Below are 15,429 nucleotides of genomic sequence, written 5' to 3'. Positions count from 1 at the left end.
TACTTAGGTGGCGGCTGCCCGCAGGCAGTGGGGAGATACCCTCTGTGGGCAGGGTCTTGCGCCGGAACCGCCATTCCTCAGCCACAGGGGCGCCCGGTGTCTTTCTGTTTTAAATCCTGAAACTATTGACGCCCCAGGCGCAGACCGGTGTCTACAAACCAGGCGGTGAGTCTGCAGAGGGAGGAATGTGCCTGGTTTTGCTGTGGATCCCGAGCGCTCGGGCGCAAAGATTCCGAGGTGGGGGCGGAGGGGTGCACGGCACTGCGGGGTGGCGGACCTTGAGTGTGTGTGCATAACGGTGGCCGCCGAGCATACAAGCAGGAAGCTGAGCTCCAACCTCACTTCCCCAACCCACCTCCGGGGCAAAACTGTCTCAGGGGAAATGCTTCTGCTCTCTTCTAGTCCGCAGTTTTCTTCTCCTCTGGTGATTTCATGATTCTGGAAAAAGAAAAGGAGAAAGGTTATCGAAACAATCTCTCTCTCCCCAGTTTCCAACCGAAGCCTGCATTTCTCCTTGTTACACTCCCTTGCTTCTCAGCCTCGCTTCGCTCCTAGGCCTTACATAAATCTAGCCCCAACAATCCAGGTCTTAAAACTGCGACCAGGACAAAGCGCCCCTCTAGCGCCTGATCGCCGATACACGCCCACAGACGCGCTGCTGCCGCCGGAGCCCACTAGGGCGCCTCTATCAGCTCACGCAGGGTGCTGTCTCCTCCCTACCAGCAGGCCCACGGGTGCCTTTACCCCAAATCCCGCCGCCCCAGCCGCCCCCAGGCCAGGTACCTTGCGCCAGGCCTAAGCGGTTGTCTTTTGAGGACCCTGGGCAGGTTGCTCCTCACCAGGCCTGTGAGGACTCCCAGGCGAAGGGGCCTAGCGGGTGGTGCCTAGGCCTTATCGCCGCTTCCTTTCCCCATCCCCAGCCCAGCGCAGTGCTGTTCCAGCCTGCGGAAAACCTCTATCTGCTACCGCATCCCTGAGATTGATCTGAGTTTTATGCCCAGAGCAAGGGTTTGGGTTGTCTCCAGCTACCTCCTCAGTATTGTTCAGACTCCCTTGGTCTGGTTGCCCAGTGGCCGTGCTTCCCCGCAGGGATCCCTGCCGGGCCAGTCTCATCTAGGTGGCCTCCTTTTCCCGCGCGCGCAGCCTGTACCCGCGACGGCCTCGGGCCTGAAAGGAGAAGAACTCCAGAGCGGTAGTTGTACAGCAGCAGTCGCTCCGCAGGAGTCTCTTATCAGAGAGTGGGATCTGGTTCCAACGCCTATCCAGTTACGATCGCCTTCTGGGGCATTTGCATTCTCTTGTCTGAAAAGGAGATCTTTGAAATCCTCGAGCTGTGCTCTACTAATAATATGTTTTCGTTCCAGACACTTTAGCTAATTACTGTCAGATAAAGTAAGGATGGCTGCATCCATGGAAGCGTTTGATTTTGTTTTAATCGAGTGTATCTGCCTTCCTACGCTTTCATCACCTCATACATTTATACAAGCTCTCTACCCCACCCTATGATTAAAGATCATCAGTAAACGGTGGTAAAGTCCTTGAAGGGGAAGTGCTGTATAGAGACATAAACGTCTGTACCTTTTTTTTTTTTTTAAGGAACAACATGCTATCCATTACAATAAATGCATTATCAAATGAAAAATGTGACAATTTTTTGAAAACTGTAAAGTGTTCTCATAACTGTTATTGTCTACACAAATATTGCTTAATGTACATATAAATATAGGCAGATAATAGATAATTTTAGTTGTAAATGCCACTGCTTATCCCGTTATCTCTCGGCTATTAAAATGGTCATTTAATTAGGTAACCAAGGCCACAAACAAGTTGAAAGTTATTGTGGCTTTCTAATCAAAATGTAACAATGTAACACTAAAATCAGAAGTGATTTTTCTATTAAAGCATGAAAAATCATCCTGTGATGAACTCAGCCAAAACATTTCAGGGAAATCTTTTTTTTTTTTTTTTTTAATTGCTCTTCTAGAAGTTTCATTTTCAATGTCAATTTACGAGATCGAGAGAGACCCACTAAATGGGTTTTTGTTAATTTGTTGGTGGTGATGGTGGTGGTGGTGGTGGGGTGTGTGTGTGTATGCGCAAGTGTGCTTTGCTTTGGTTTTTTGTTAAGGAATGTTAGAAAGCTACCCATTTTTTTTTAAAAGCAATTCAGAAGCAATAGCATTTTAATTACGAGATGGGTGAATACATTTTGTGCTTTCAAAGAAATGTCAACTGGGTTGGTGAGTCCTAGAAGGCATTAAACTGGTCTAATTTCTTGGGAGGTTTTTTCTTGTTGAAGGAATTTCATAAAAAGAGATTTTGAAATGCTATTTTAAGCATTTAGTTTGTTTTGCATGTGTTTGTAGGAATGCCAAATTTTCCTAGATTTTATTTGGAATTGAGTTTTCTAAATTAACCAGCATTTCTCTTTTCTGGGAAAAAATTAGTCCAAATACAGTAACTTGTATAGTTCTTTGTAATTTGCAGGTCCTTGCTGAGAATGTGACTTTCGATTTCTCAGGGAGAGGGCTTCACAGCTATCTTTGTGGATCTGCCCCTCCAATAATTTTAAAGATAAAAATGTAAATTACACTTTCTTTACCAAAACCAGTTGTTAATAAAACATGTCGAACAGACTGTATCTTTGTTGAATGAAAATCAATTCAATAGTTTTTCAAACAAAAAACACCTAAATAAAGGACTCCTGTATACAGACATTTATTTGTACTGTTTGTGTGCGCCATTTGGGCGTGCAGTGAGCAGTGTTAACTTGAGGATTAAATTGGAATTCTGAATGCATTCCTTTTTTGTTGTTGTTGCTAGCGTGCGTTTAACTTTCCGTAGCGAAATTTCAATGTGTATAAACTTTTTAAATTGTAATCTGACTTCAGAAGAGCAGCTGCAGTCTTCGGCAGATTAATTCATTTGAACCAGAGCGACTGCCTGCTTCGTGCGCATTCTGATTTTTAGTAGAGGGGGAATAGAGAGAGAAATGTGGTTATCGCGTACCAAGAAGCAAGAGAGATTCTTCGTGTTTCTTCCAGCGCTATCTACTCGAAACTGTCTGCTCTCAACAGTAAACCGGCTCCGTGGGATCTCAGCCTCCTAGGACATAGAAATCTTCCTCCAAATCTCCCTGGGGGTCACGTTGGCACAAATACCTTCAAACCGTCTGAGAACGAAAAAGACTTTTCTCACTTGGAAAGAAACGTTTACTGCAGTCTTGTTTAAGTAACATGTTTAAGTAACGTCTTATCTGGCCTTCTCCGCGTCCAGCCCGGAGGTCCGGGTCTTCGGTCGGCACTGGGAGAATGATCCCCAAGGTTCAGCTAGACCTTCGTTGCGTCAGCGGACGGCCGGGTCTGCGGGCCTAGCCCCCCTATTGCCCTTGGCCCTGAAGCTGCAGGGACGCCCAGCCACCACCACTGCCCCGGCGCAGTTCCGGTTCGGCTCGCCTGACCCTGCGGAGATTTGGGGGTCGGGTGGGACCGTGGGCTGCTGGCCTTGCTCAGAATCAGCCAGGGAACAGTAGAGAGGGCAGAGGCACCGGGCTGGTGCGGCGCGCGAGGACGCAAGCCACAGGGGTCAGAAGGAGTGGCGCGCCTTAGGAACCAGGTCCAGCCTCTGGACCTCGAAGCCTCGCAGGCGTGTCAGGTCGGAGGTCCCCGGTTCGGTAGCTCCAGGTTGCAACGACTGTAAGGGCTCCGGGCCTCATTGTGCCCTGCCCGCCACTGGCGCCGCGTCTCCAAGCCAGTGCACCTAGGGCCTAGCAGTGCTGGGCTTTTTCCTGGGGCATCTTTCTCCATCCGCCTGCCAAGGGCCCGGGGCCCTAGCGAAGAGGGCTAGAGTGACTTGGTCGGCCTGCACAAGGTGCGCCTTTGTCCTTGAACCTGCCTCTAGGTTCTCGAACTCCCCTCCACCTCTCCGCGCTCCTATCAACCAGAGGCAAGGACCTTCTTACCTCTTGAGGTTCGCCACATCCAGAGGCCGGGCAGAGCCTCTGAGTCGGGGATCCTAAAACGCGCGCGCTCTTCCGCCTGCAGTCCTCCTCTCCCTCACTGCTAGTCTTTTCCCCCTCGTAGCCCCTTGGTCTTTGACGGAGCCCATTTTACTCTCCCACCCCTTTTCCTTTATGCCCTTCCCCCACTTCCTTTCTTCCTCACCTCCTCCCCCATCTCCTCAGTTTCCTTTCTCACTGTTTCCACTCCTCCCCACTTGTTTCCCTCCTACCTATTTTCTCACTCTTCCCCTCATCTTGTTTAATTCCCCCCTTTTCCCTACCTTCTTACCCCCTCCACTCTGATGCTCTCAGGTTTTTTGATCGTGACCCCTGCAGATGTTTGATGTGAAGGGAATCAGGGCAGCACAGGAGGGCTTCGCGGAGGTGGGGTGAGACTAACTGAGCAAGACCTCACTCCTGAGCCCCACATTCCTTCCCCCATCCCACCCCTCTGCTTCTGACCCTCAGGGCTGCTCAGGAGAATGCCCATGCACCCCTTTGCTTGTGAAAGGGAAGCTACTCTGTGCCCTGCTCCAACTGGTAAGACCTCTCCCACCTCCCAAGCCCCCACTCCCCGGTAGCCTCAGCAGTGGGCCCTAGCTGGTCTGTGGGGCTCCAGGTGGCAGGCTTGGCTGCCCTGCCCATGGAAATCCCCACTCCAGGCAGATCCTGAGGAGCCTCCGTTTCCTTCTATTGTGGCAGTCTGAAGAGAACCAGAGCAGAGCTGGAGGTGACCATGAGGCCTGGGCCCCAGGCATAGCTGAGAGCAGATGGGGGCTCCCAGACCAGGAACACCCGCCCCTACTGCACCACACACAAGTGAGGGCAAACTGACCTTCCTTTCTTTCCCAACAGCCCCAGTTTAGACTGGGGGTTGTATTGTCTTGAGATCACCCCAACTGGAAGGTGTCTCAGAGATCGCCTTAAAATGCAGGGGCCAAATCTAAGAGAAAAGAGTGGGGTCCCTGGCTTCTCACACCAGCCAAGGACTGAGCACTCTAGCTGCTCTGGGTCCATCAATAATCTCCTACCTTTTCCCTAACTGGGGCCAGTTGGGGGCACTGAGTCACTGGCCTCCTGAGAGGAGACTAAATCTCATGCATTCTCCCCTGGGAGCTGGGCTCCCCAGATGTGTGGCAGGCAACCAGACAGCCACCCTCTACCCTTTACCTTCCAGCTGCAACCATAGTTTTGAGATTGGTGGCAGTTTCATCTCCTGAGAAATATAGGTTTCCAGTAGGTGGATACAGACATGATATAGATATTTCTACAGACTTGTCTTTCTTCTTGAATGAAGAGGAAAGTGCTTTCCTGTGTGAACACATTAGTGAGTGCACATGTGGATGGGCAGGGGGAAGAAGGCACTCAGGACTGACCATAAATGTAGACTCCACATTAGGGCTGTGCTGTTTCAGATCATGTGGTCATTAACACAGGGCTGGCCAATACTCATTCTAAATTCTCTCCCTCCTTTCCCCTCTCCCCCAACAATAATGTGAATTACTGGTAGTGACATGAGATTTGGAGAGAAATGTTTATATGATCCAAGATGAAAATTAAGTTCCATGACTATCAGATGCACTATTTCTATAAGGCAATTTATGGGATCATTACAATTAGTCTTGTACAAAGTGGTTCCATAAGGGCCTGTCTAAGCTGTAGTCAGAGAAGAGGGAATAGATTTTATTACCAGAGTTGTAATGACTCTGTGTGTTGTTGAAAGTAATAAAACTACATTGAAATATTCTGAAATTTAGACTTTTAAAAACTCCATGTGTCATGCCCTCCACATTAGTATAGTAGAAGGGTGGCCCATGTGTATATATATGTATGTATTGTGCCCCCACATGAGGGAGCATGTACACAGGCAGATGTGAATATCTTATACCTCCCACAACTGGTAAGTCAGTAAGCATGCATGTGAGAGGCTGTAGACAGATCTCCTGAGCATTCATGTGCAAGAGTTGCCCTGGTGACACCCTCCTCTGCAAGGAGACTCCATAGGTGAGGAGGTTGGGTTTGGGATGGGGCCCAGGGAGATGTTGCTTTCTCTAAGTCATAATCATACCTCATGCCTCTGTCTTGGGCTGGAGCACTGGCCCTGTAGTCCACCAGATCTAGGTGTGGAGTCCTGCTGTTTTTGTAGTCTTGTGACTTTGAGCCAGTCCTTCAACCTCGTTAAATGGCAGTTTTCTCACTTACAAAAGAAGATAATAACAGTGTGGACTTTATAAGCCTGCCTTTAGGATTAAGAAAAGCACTTACAAAGAGTTCTGCACCTATGCGAGGAGAAACGGTTCTTGCGGTGGTGGCTGGGGCTGAGCAGAGATCTGCGGAGAGTGGGGTTCCCAGGCGCTCTCTTTTCCCACTTACAGAAGCATTATTTAATTGTCCATCAAATTTTGTGTTTTTTGGGGTCTTCAAACAAGGAGACTAATTCTCTTAATCATTAGTTTTAGGAAATATTCTCAGAATGACCAGCAGCCTCCTCTCAGCCTCCCCACTCCCCCAGTAGACACTCCCCACCCTCTGAAGCTAAAGTAGCCGCAAACAAAACCCGCACTCCAACCCAGCTTCCCATTCCCACAAATGCATCATTTTTAGCTGCTGTAAACAAATCCCTGAGGTCCCATGTCATTGTTATCGTGTTGAGATAAAGATCTGACCAATTAGCGTCCCTGCTGGAATGCAAATAAATCAGCTGCTAGGGACCTGCCCTGGCGGTAGGTGTCCCTCTCTCACCCAGGCCTCGCCCTGCACTAAACTGTGCCCTCTCTCCTTTTCCCTCTGCGGTGGGTGAGAGCATCTGACCATTGGATTTGCCTGGTTTCTTATCTCTCCGCTTGGCCCCACACCTGCTGTGTGATTTTAGGCAAGTCACTTACCCTCTCTGCGCCTGTTTCCTTTCCATAAAGGAGTTAATGGTGACTACCTTTTAGGGTTGGTAGTGAGCGGCTGTAACAATAGAAATAATACAGCTGACAACAATAACATTAGCAATCCCATCACCAGTGACCATATGGACAGTACCAGCTACTGTTCATGGCTTTTCTACAAGCACCAATGGGCTCAGAGGTAAAGAGCCTCCCCTCCCCACCCAGCTCCCACATAAACTGGCAGACCATGGTCAAGAGACTTCTACTGTGCTGGGAGAGTTCGCTGTCTCATTGGGTATGAAGATCCCAGAACATCGCCAGGCTGCTGTAAACTCTTGCTAAGTGTCCGCCATTGTTACTGCTTCTGCTTCTTGCAGCAGCTCTTGTCTTTGGCCCTATTAATATAACCATTTCAGAGGAGGGAACTGAGGCTCAGAAGGGTGAGGTAAATTGCCCAAGGTTGTTAAAATTCCTTGCCTTGAACACTCAGCTTCCTCTCTTCCCCCTTCTGCTTCCCCTGCGCCGCGCAGGGACTGCCTGCCCAGGCGCAGTTCTCTCTACTCTGCGAATTCCTGCTCCCTACTCAACAGCCCTCCTCCTCCTCAAATCTTCCTGCGGAGCCCTGACGGTGGTTCACAGCCCCCGAAAAGAATGTGCCCCGGTGACAGGATTGACTGGAAGCTGCCTTGAAAATAAACACGGCCGGACGGTGGGGCGGAGCTTCCTCTAGCCCCCTCCCCTTCCCTCCTACGTGAGCTGTTTCCTTTCTCCCCACCTCCGTCCTTCGCTTTCTATTCAGTATGGGGCTGCCAGCCCTCGTCCCCGCCTTCCGAGGTGCCTACTGTCAAGTTAACACTAATCATGATAATAAACTTTCCACCGGTAAACATAGCGTTCCACACAAAGGTCTCTTCCGATCGCTATATCCCTAGGAGACAAGTATCACCGCCCCTCCCGCCCCATGTAAGAGCCTTGGACATTGAGGCCCCAGAAATAAAATTATTTGTCCAAGGTCACGAAGCAAGTAAGAAGTGGGTGCAGGACGCCTCTGCTCCAAGCCTGGGTGGGCTGGAGACAACGTCATGCCCCAGTCAGACTCCGGGAACCACGACTCCACGGCCATCCGGCCCCAGGGAGGCGCTTTTCCAAGTGCCCCCGCCTCCCCCAGCGACCCCCGCAGGGTTGATCTACTGTCCCGGAGGGCTCGCTCGCCTCCTCCTGGGCGGCATCTGCCACCCCGACGCCAGAGCAGGGCCCGCTGGGAGCCCACTGTTGGGTCACTGGGAATAGGTCACAGGGCTTTCCGAGGAGGCTCCCCTTCTGCCTCTGTCCCGACCTCTCAGACCACTCTGCCGACGCTCTCGGGAGAAGTAGGAACTTCCCACTGGGAAGCAACCCCCCTGCAGCCCGGCGGGGCCGGGAATGCGCTGGAGCTAAGCTTCAGACCTTGGCAGCCAGGCACCCCGGAATTTGCGCAAGTGGCTGCATCTCGGGGAGGCACCGTGCGCTTGCTGGAGCAGAGTTGTGGATTCAGATTCTGTCTCCGTGGGTCTCCAGACAAATTCTGTAACCTCTCAGAGGTTTTTGCTTTTCTGATTTGTGGAACTGGGAATACTAGAAGTATCTACCTCTTAGGTCGCCTGAGGATTCAAGGAAATTACCTCTGTGAGGCACTTAGCGTGGTGCCTGGCACAAGAAACGCCCAATAAATGTTAGTTTATTATTACGAAGCCCAGGACAAGTGGAGGCTGATATTTTTCCGTTTGGGGTGTGAGCTCTGTGTCCCTGCTCGCACGGAGGCTGCCGATGTGACCAGGTGGCGCTCTTTGAGGCCGCGGCTGGCCGCTGGGAGAGAGGGAGAGTTTTTGAAGAGCCGGGTCTCCCCAGTTACTCTGTTTGGGGCGGGTCCCGGCGGTTACGTTAATGTGAGCTGCAGCCGCCCGGCGACCTCGCTATGTGCGTCTGTCCTGAGCCGCGTGCGTGTCACGGCCTGGGAGTGTTAGGAGCCAGGTCCCCGTTGACGCGCTTAAGGGGACCTCACCTGCGCCTGGTTTAGATTTCGGCCGGGACAAGAACCTCAGATTCACCTGACGGATGCGTGGCGTCCACACTGTGTACACAAACCCCAGCGAGGCTGGAGTCCCGGGTGCTCGGCCTCCGGTTCATCGAACAATTTGCACTATTAATGGTTATTTTATTTATATCGTTAGAATTGTTCCCCCGGGTCTGTTTACACCAAACGTCTGGCCGTCCCGGCCGCAGTGTTTGGACAGAGGATTATACTAATGGATAGCGAGCTAGGAGGGGAGAAGAAGGCGCGGCTGGAAACGGGGCTCCAGGACATCGCGCCGGGTGGGCCTTGAGGGAAAGGGGAGCGGGCCTCTCCCAGGCTCGACCTCTGACCTTAGAAGGGAAGGAAACTTGTCTGCCGCAATTGGAAACCTTGGCCTCCAGAGCGGTGGAGGCTGACTGCTCCCGGACCCCTACCCCTCTTCTCTCTAGGCGGATATCAAACTCGAGGTCGTCTTGCTTGGGTGAGCGCGCGTCAACAAGTAAACAAGACCAGGAGCTACCAGGATGGCTGCCGCTTTGATTTCCTCGCAGTCGGTGGCGGCCGGCTTACTGCTTCGGCCTCCAAATCCGGATTAGGGCCAAGCCCCGGGCGCCTGGCGGCCGGCAGGGTTAGAGCTGCCTTCAAAGGGCGGCCGCCCAGCGAGTGCGCACCTCCGGGAGCTGGAGAGGCCTTGCAGCGCCCGGCGCAAGGTGCGCATACGCTCACCCCCAGCTTGCCGGGGAACAAAACGCGACCCGCGCACCCATCCAACGCAGTGGAAAGGCCGCCATCTGGCAATGGGCGTGTTGCCCACTGGCGCCCAGGACCAACGTAGGGTTTCATGGATCTCGGCAGCCTTCAGTTTGAAAAGACTAGGCCTGGAATTCCTGACTTTGGAGACAAGTGTCTTTGCTACAGGGCTAGGGGCTGATGCGTGAATGTAGCTAATCATTTAGCTAGCGTTTACTACGTGCCAGACACCGTGCCTAGCGCTTTTACTCTGCACATAATCGTAGGAACGATTATCCCTTTTTACAGAAGAGAAAACAGGGGGCTTCGGTAACTTGAGCAAGATCTCACAGCTAGTAAGTGGTAGAGCCAGGATTCTAGCCACATTATCTACAGACATAGGGCGGTGTTTCTCACTGTTTTGTGGTTTGAGCACTTGCTTGGGATCCTCTCCCCAGACACGGCGTGACCCTTTGCCAACAATTCCAGGGGCTTCAGGGAACCTCCTAGGTCCGGTTATACAACTCGCATTTGATTTCACGTTAATTTTGAACAAAGAATAAGAAGGTAGTACTTTTTGTTTTACAACTGAAGGTTCCTGAAGCTCAGAGGGGTAGTCACTTGCTCGAAATTACACTGCTGGTAAACGTGGAGTTAGGCTTTCGGGTTTTTGAGAAGGTTTTGCCTTCGCAAGCACCACTTCTCCAGTCTCTCCAGACCCTGAAGTTCGCCTTTTCCTTCCCGCTTGGCTCGCTATCTCCTCTCTGGCAGGAGGACGTGGGACCAGCCCTTGGGAGGATCTGGGGTTCTTGGGGGGCCTCTGGGAGGTGATTGGCTGGCGGGGGCGCAGCTCCAGACCTGGGTTGCCCTGTGCTCTGCGGACCGTGCTGCCACAACGCACGCTCCGGTGAACGGTTTATCTAAAGACAACTTCTGTTTCTCGTTCGTGGTCTGGAGTTGCCCTGCAGCCAGCAATGAAAAATGTGCCTTTTCCCGAGACTCTGGCGCTGGTGATTTATGTGGGAACGGTACTCGCTCGCGAGGCCTGGGCTGCTCAGCCTGGCCTAGAGGGTGGAGGGCTGGGGCGCCGGCCTGAAGGAGAACCTGGTGCCCCCGCCCTTCCAGCGCCCATTTTTACGGCGCCCCTTCCATCCCTACCTCCAGGACATTTTACAGCCGCTCCCCCAGGAAGCCCAGCGCTTTATCGCGGTAAAGTAAACACCATTATCCTAGGTCCATTAACACGGAGATTTCGGCGTTGTAAATAGACCGCGTGAGGGAGAAGGGCAGCCCCCGCGAACTCCCTTGTAAAACGCTGAAGGTTCTGTAAGATTTATGGCTGCTGATTGGCCCCGCAACCTTCTAAGAAATCCCAGGCTTGGCCAAAGCCAGAAGATGGGGCATTCCCCCTAACCTAGAAATCTCGCCCTGAGTGTTAGGACTGCAAGGGTAAGGGGTCCTCAGGACGTGTCTGGCTCAGTCATTAATTTTCTTTAAGTCACAAGCCTAGGAATGCCGATTCCTTTCCGGCCGTGGATGCAAAGATAAACTCTTAACAGGAGCTGCCAGCCCAACCATCAGGATGCTTGTGTTCAGGCTTCTTTCTCATTTGTAAACTGGATAGTGCTTTCAGCAGCTACTTTAGGAGTCTATAAAGCGGAGGGACTTGTAATTGGTGGGCACTGCCCAAACACCCATTAAGCCAAGACAGGCATTTGGCCGGCTTGTTTGGCATTACTTTTTTTTTTTTTTTTTTTTTTTTTTTTTTTTTTTTTTTTTTTGAGACGAAGTCTTGCTCTGTCACCCAGGCTGAAGTGCAGTGGCGCGATCTGGGCTCACTGCAAGCTCCGCCTCCTGGGTTCACGCCATTCTCCTGCCTCAGCCTCCCGCATAGCTGGGACTACAGGCGCCCGCCACTACGCCAGGCTAATTGTTTTTTTTTTTTTTTTTTTTTTTGTATTTTTAGTTGAGACGGGGTTTCACCGTGTTAGCCAGGATGGTCTTGATCTCCTGACCTCGTGATCCGCCCGTCTCGGCCTCCCAAAGTGCTGGGATTACAGGCGTGAGCCACCGAGCCCGGCTGGCATTACTCCTTTAGCCTCTCTTTCCAAAATGATATGGCCACCCTATTTATTCTTGTGCCAGCCTGTAAATATGAAATCAAGTAGAGATGATGGTGCTGGCACAAGAGTGGGCAGTCCTAGTTCTCCACCTCTCTGGGTTTCTATTTCTGATGAATATTTTGTGAATGGTTCCAGGAAGTTTCTGCTCATCTGCAGAGTGGTTTTCTTAACCCCTCAAGTCAATATTTATATTAAACAGTGGATTCTGAACTAGGAAGGGTGGCTTGGTTTACTTGGGAAAACAAAGGGATAAGTTGTCCAGGCCCAGGGAAGCTGCAGGAGAACCCAACCTCTCCTAACCCTTGCCAAAATCACTTTCAGGACACAGTCCGTGCCCAGAGTGGCTCCTTCTTTATCCCTGATTACTCTGTAATTCTGGTGCAGTCCACCAGCTGGCTGAAAGGTTGGGTTCTGGGGAGGAGCAAGAGAGAGAAAACAGAGAGCAGGGTTGCCAGAAATTGTTTTCTGGCATAACTGGCTCTGCCTAGAGCAGGACTCTTTACACTTTTTGTGTGCATGCCAAGGACCCCATTGGCACTCTGGTGAAGCCTATTGACACTCCCCCAGAATAATATTTTTAAATGTATAAAATAAAATACAGAGATCACAAAAGAAACCAATGACATTAAAATACAATTATAAAAATATATTTTTAAAAATAATGATATGGTAATATACATAATTCTTTATTATTTGATTAAATAACAAAATCTAGTGACAGATCTATCTAAACAAAAACCATAATTTCAAAGCAGTGATGAGTGTAAATAGAATTTCAAGGTATCTGCCGTAACAGTAATGTGCTCTAACAATATCAATGATTTCTGCTTGTAGCAGAGTCACAGGTACTACTACTACTACTGGGTTTGTTGCCTATATCAAAATACATTCAGAAGAAACGCTAGGCAGGATGCAGTGGCTCTTGTCTATAATCTGAGCATTTGGGGAGGCCGAGGTGGGAGGATGCTTTGAGCCCTGGAGTTCAAGTCCAGCTTGGGGAACCTAGTGAGATCCCATGTGTACAAATAATAAAATAAAAAAATTAGCTGGGCATGGTGGCATGTACCTGTGGTCCCAGATATTCATGAGGCTGAGGTGAAAGGATCACTAGAGCCCAGGAGGTCAACACTACAGTGAGCCATGATTACTGCACTCCAGGCTGGGTGACAGAGTGAGCCCCTGTGTCAAAAAAGAAAGAAGAGAGAGAGAGAGAAGGAAGGAAGGAAGGAAGGAAGGAAGGAAGGAAGGAAGGAAGGAAGGAAGGAGGGAGGGAGGGAAGGAAGGAAGGAAGGAAGGAAGGAAGGAAGGAAGGAAGGAAGGAAGGAAGGAGAGACAGAAAAATAGAAAGAAAGAAGGAAAGAAAAATATTAACTTCTAGTTACAGCTAATAAAAATAAAAAGGATATACAGGTAACCTCATTTTATTACACTTTGTTTCATTGTGCCTCACAGATAATGCATTTTTAACAAATTGAAGGTTTGTGGCAACCCTTCATTGAGCAAGTCTATTGGTGGCATTTTTCCAAAAGTGTGTGCTCACTTCAGGTCTCTGGGTCACATTTTGGTAATATTTGCAATATTTCAAATTTTTGGATTATTATTCTATCTGTTACGGTGATCTGTAATCAGTGATCTTTGACAATACTATTGTAATTGTTTTGGGGTACTATGAACTGTGCCCATATAAAACAGTGAGCTTAATCGATAAATGTTGTATGTGTTCTGTCTGATCCACTGACAGGCCATTCTGCCCTCCCCTCCTCAAACCTTCCTATTCCCTGAGGCACAACACTATTTAAATTGGGCCAATTAATAACCCTACAATGGCCCATAAGTGTTCAAGTGAAAGGAAGAGTCGCATGTCTCTCTTTAAATAAAAAGCTAGAAATTTGACTAAACTTAGTGAGGAAGGCATGTCCAAAACTGAGACAGGCTAAAAGCTAGGCCTCTTGCACCATTTAGCCAAGCTGTGAATGCAAAGGGGAAGTTGTTGAAGGAAATTAAAGTGCTACTTCAGTGAACATACAAATGACAAGAAAACAAAACAGCCTTATTGCTGATATGGAGAAATTTTGAATGGTCTGGATAGAAGATCAAACCAGCCACAACATTCCCGTAAGCCAGAGCCAAATTCAGAGCAAGGCCCTAACTCTTTAATTCTATGAAGGTGGAGAGAGGTGAGGAAGCTGCAGAAGAAAAGTTGGATGCTAGTAGAGGTTGGTTCATGAGGTTTAAGGAAAGAAGCCATCTCCGTAATGTAAAAGTGCAAGGTGAAGCAGCAAATGCTTATGCAAAAGCTGCACTAAGTTATTCAGAAGACCAAGCTAAGATAATTGATGAATGTGGCTACACTAAACAGCAGATTTTCTTTCTTTTCTTTTTTTTTTTTCTTTTTTTTTTTTGACATGGAGTCTCGCCCTGTCGCTCAGGCTGGAGTGCAATGGCGCGATCTCTGCCCACTGTAGCCTACGCCTCCCGTGTTCACACAGCAAATTTTCAATGTAGATAAAACAGCCTTCTCTTGGAAGAACAGACCATGGAGGACTTTGATCATGAGAGAGCAGAAGTCAATGCTTGCCTTCAAAGCTTCAAAAGACAGGTTGACTGTCTTATTAGGGGCTAATTTAGCTGGTGACTTTAAGTTGAAGCCAATGATCATTTGCCATTCCAAAAATCCTAGGACCCTTAAGAATTATGGTAAATCTACTCTGCCTGTGCTCTGTAAATGGAACAACAAAGCCTGGATGACAGCACATCTGTTTATAGCATGGTTTACTGAATTTTTCTTTTTTTTTTTTGAGATGGAGTTTCGCTCTTGTCATCCAGGTTGGAGTGCAATGGCACAATCTCGGTTCACTGCAACCTCCACCTCCCGGGTTCAAGCAATTCTCCTGCCTCAACCTCCTGAGTAGCTGGGATTACAGGCATGTGCCACCACGCCAGGCTAATTTTGTATTTTCAGTAGAGACAGGATTTCTTCATGTTTGTCAGGCTGGTCTTGAACTCCCGACCTCAAGCAATCTGCCCACCTCAGCCTCAGTTGAGATCTGCTGCTCAGAAAAAAAAAAAAAGAAAAAAATTCAAAATATTACTGCTCATTGACAGTGACCTGTTCACCTAGAGCTCTTATGGAGAGGCACAAGGAGATTAATGTTATTTTCATGTCTGCTAACACAGTATCCATTCTGTGGCCCATGGATCAAGGATTAATTTCCATTTTCAAGTCTTATTTAAGAAATTCATTGTCTAAGTCTATAGCTGCCAATATATAGTGATTCCTCTGATGGATCAGAGCAAAGTCAATTGAAAACCTTCTGGAAAGGATTCACCATTCTAGATGCTGTTAAAAACATTTGTGATTCATGAGAGGAGGTCAAAATATCAACATTAACAGAAGTTTGGGAGAGGCTGATTCCAAGCCTCACGGATTATTGCTTTGAGAGGTTCAAGACTTTGGTGAGGGAAATAACTGTAGATGTGGTGGAAATAGCAAGAGAACTGGAATTAGAAGTGGAGCTATGACTAACCTGCTGCAGTCTGAAGATAGAGCTTGAATGGATGACACGTTGGTTCTTATAGATGGGCAAAGAAAGTGGTTTCTTGGCCAGGCGCAGTGGCTCACGCTTGTAATCCCAGCACTTTGGGAGG

At 49.2% G+C, this 15,429-nt stretch overlaps 1 long non-coding RNA gene across 1 annotated transcript; it reads left to right on the top strand.

Annotated features, from left to right (window-relative positions):
• Positions 1–4,818, top strand: LOC119627862 (uncharacterized). Its single transcript, XR_005244076.2, has 5 exons — positions 1–165; positions 2,488–2,582; positions 3,045–3,360; positions 4,469–4,540; positions 4,703–4,818. It is a non-coding gene; the product is annotated as an uncharacterized lncRNA (long non-coding RNA).
• Positions 4,819–15,429: the final 10,611 nt, after the last annotated feature.

This window comes from Chlorocebus sabaeus, chromosome 9 (assembly GCF_047675955.1).
Source record: "Chlorocebus sabaeus isolate Y175 chromosome 9, mChlSab1.0.hap1, whole genome shotgun sequence".
Classification (NCBI taxonomy): domain Eukaryota; kingdom Metazoa; phylum Chordata; class Mammalia; order Primates; family Cercopithecidae; genus Chlorocebus; species Chlorocebus sabaeus.
The sequence above is the reverse complement of the archived record's forward strand: the minus strand, read 5'-3'. Positions and strand labels throughout refer to the sequence as shown.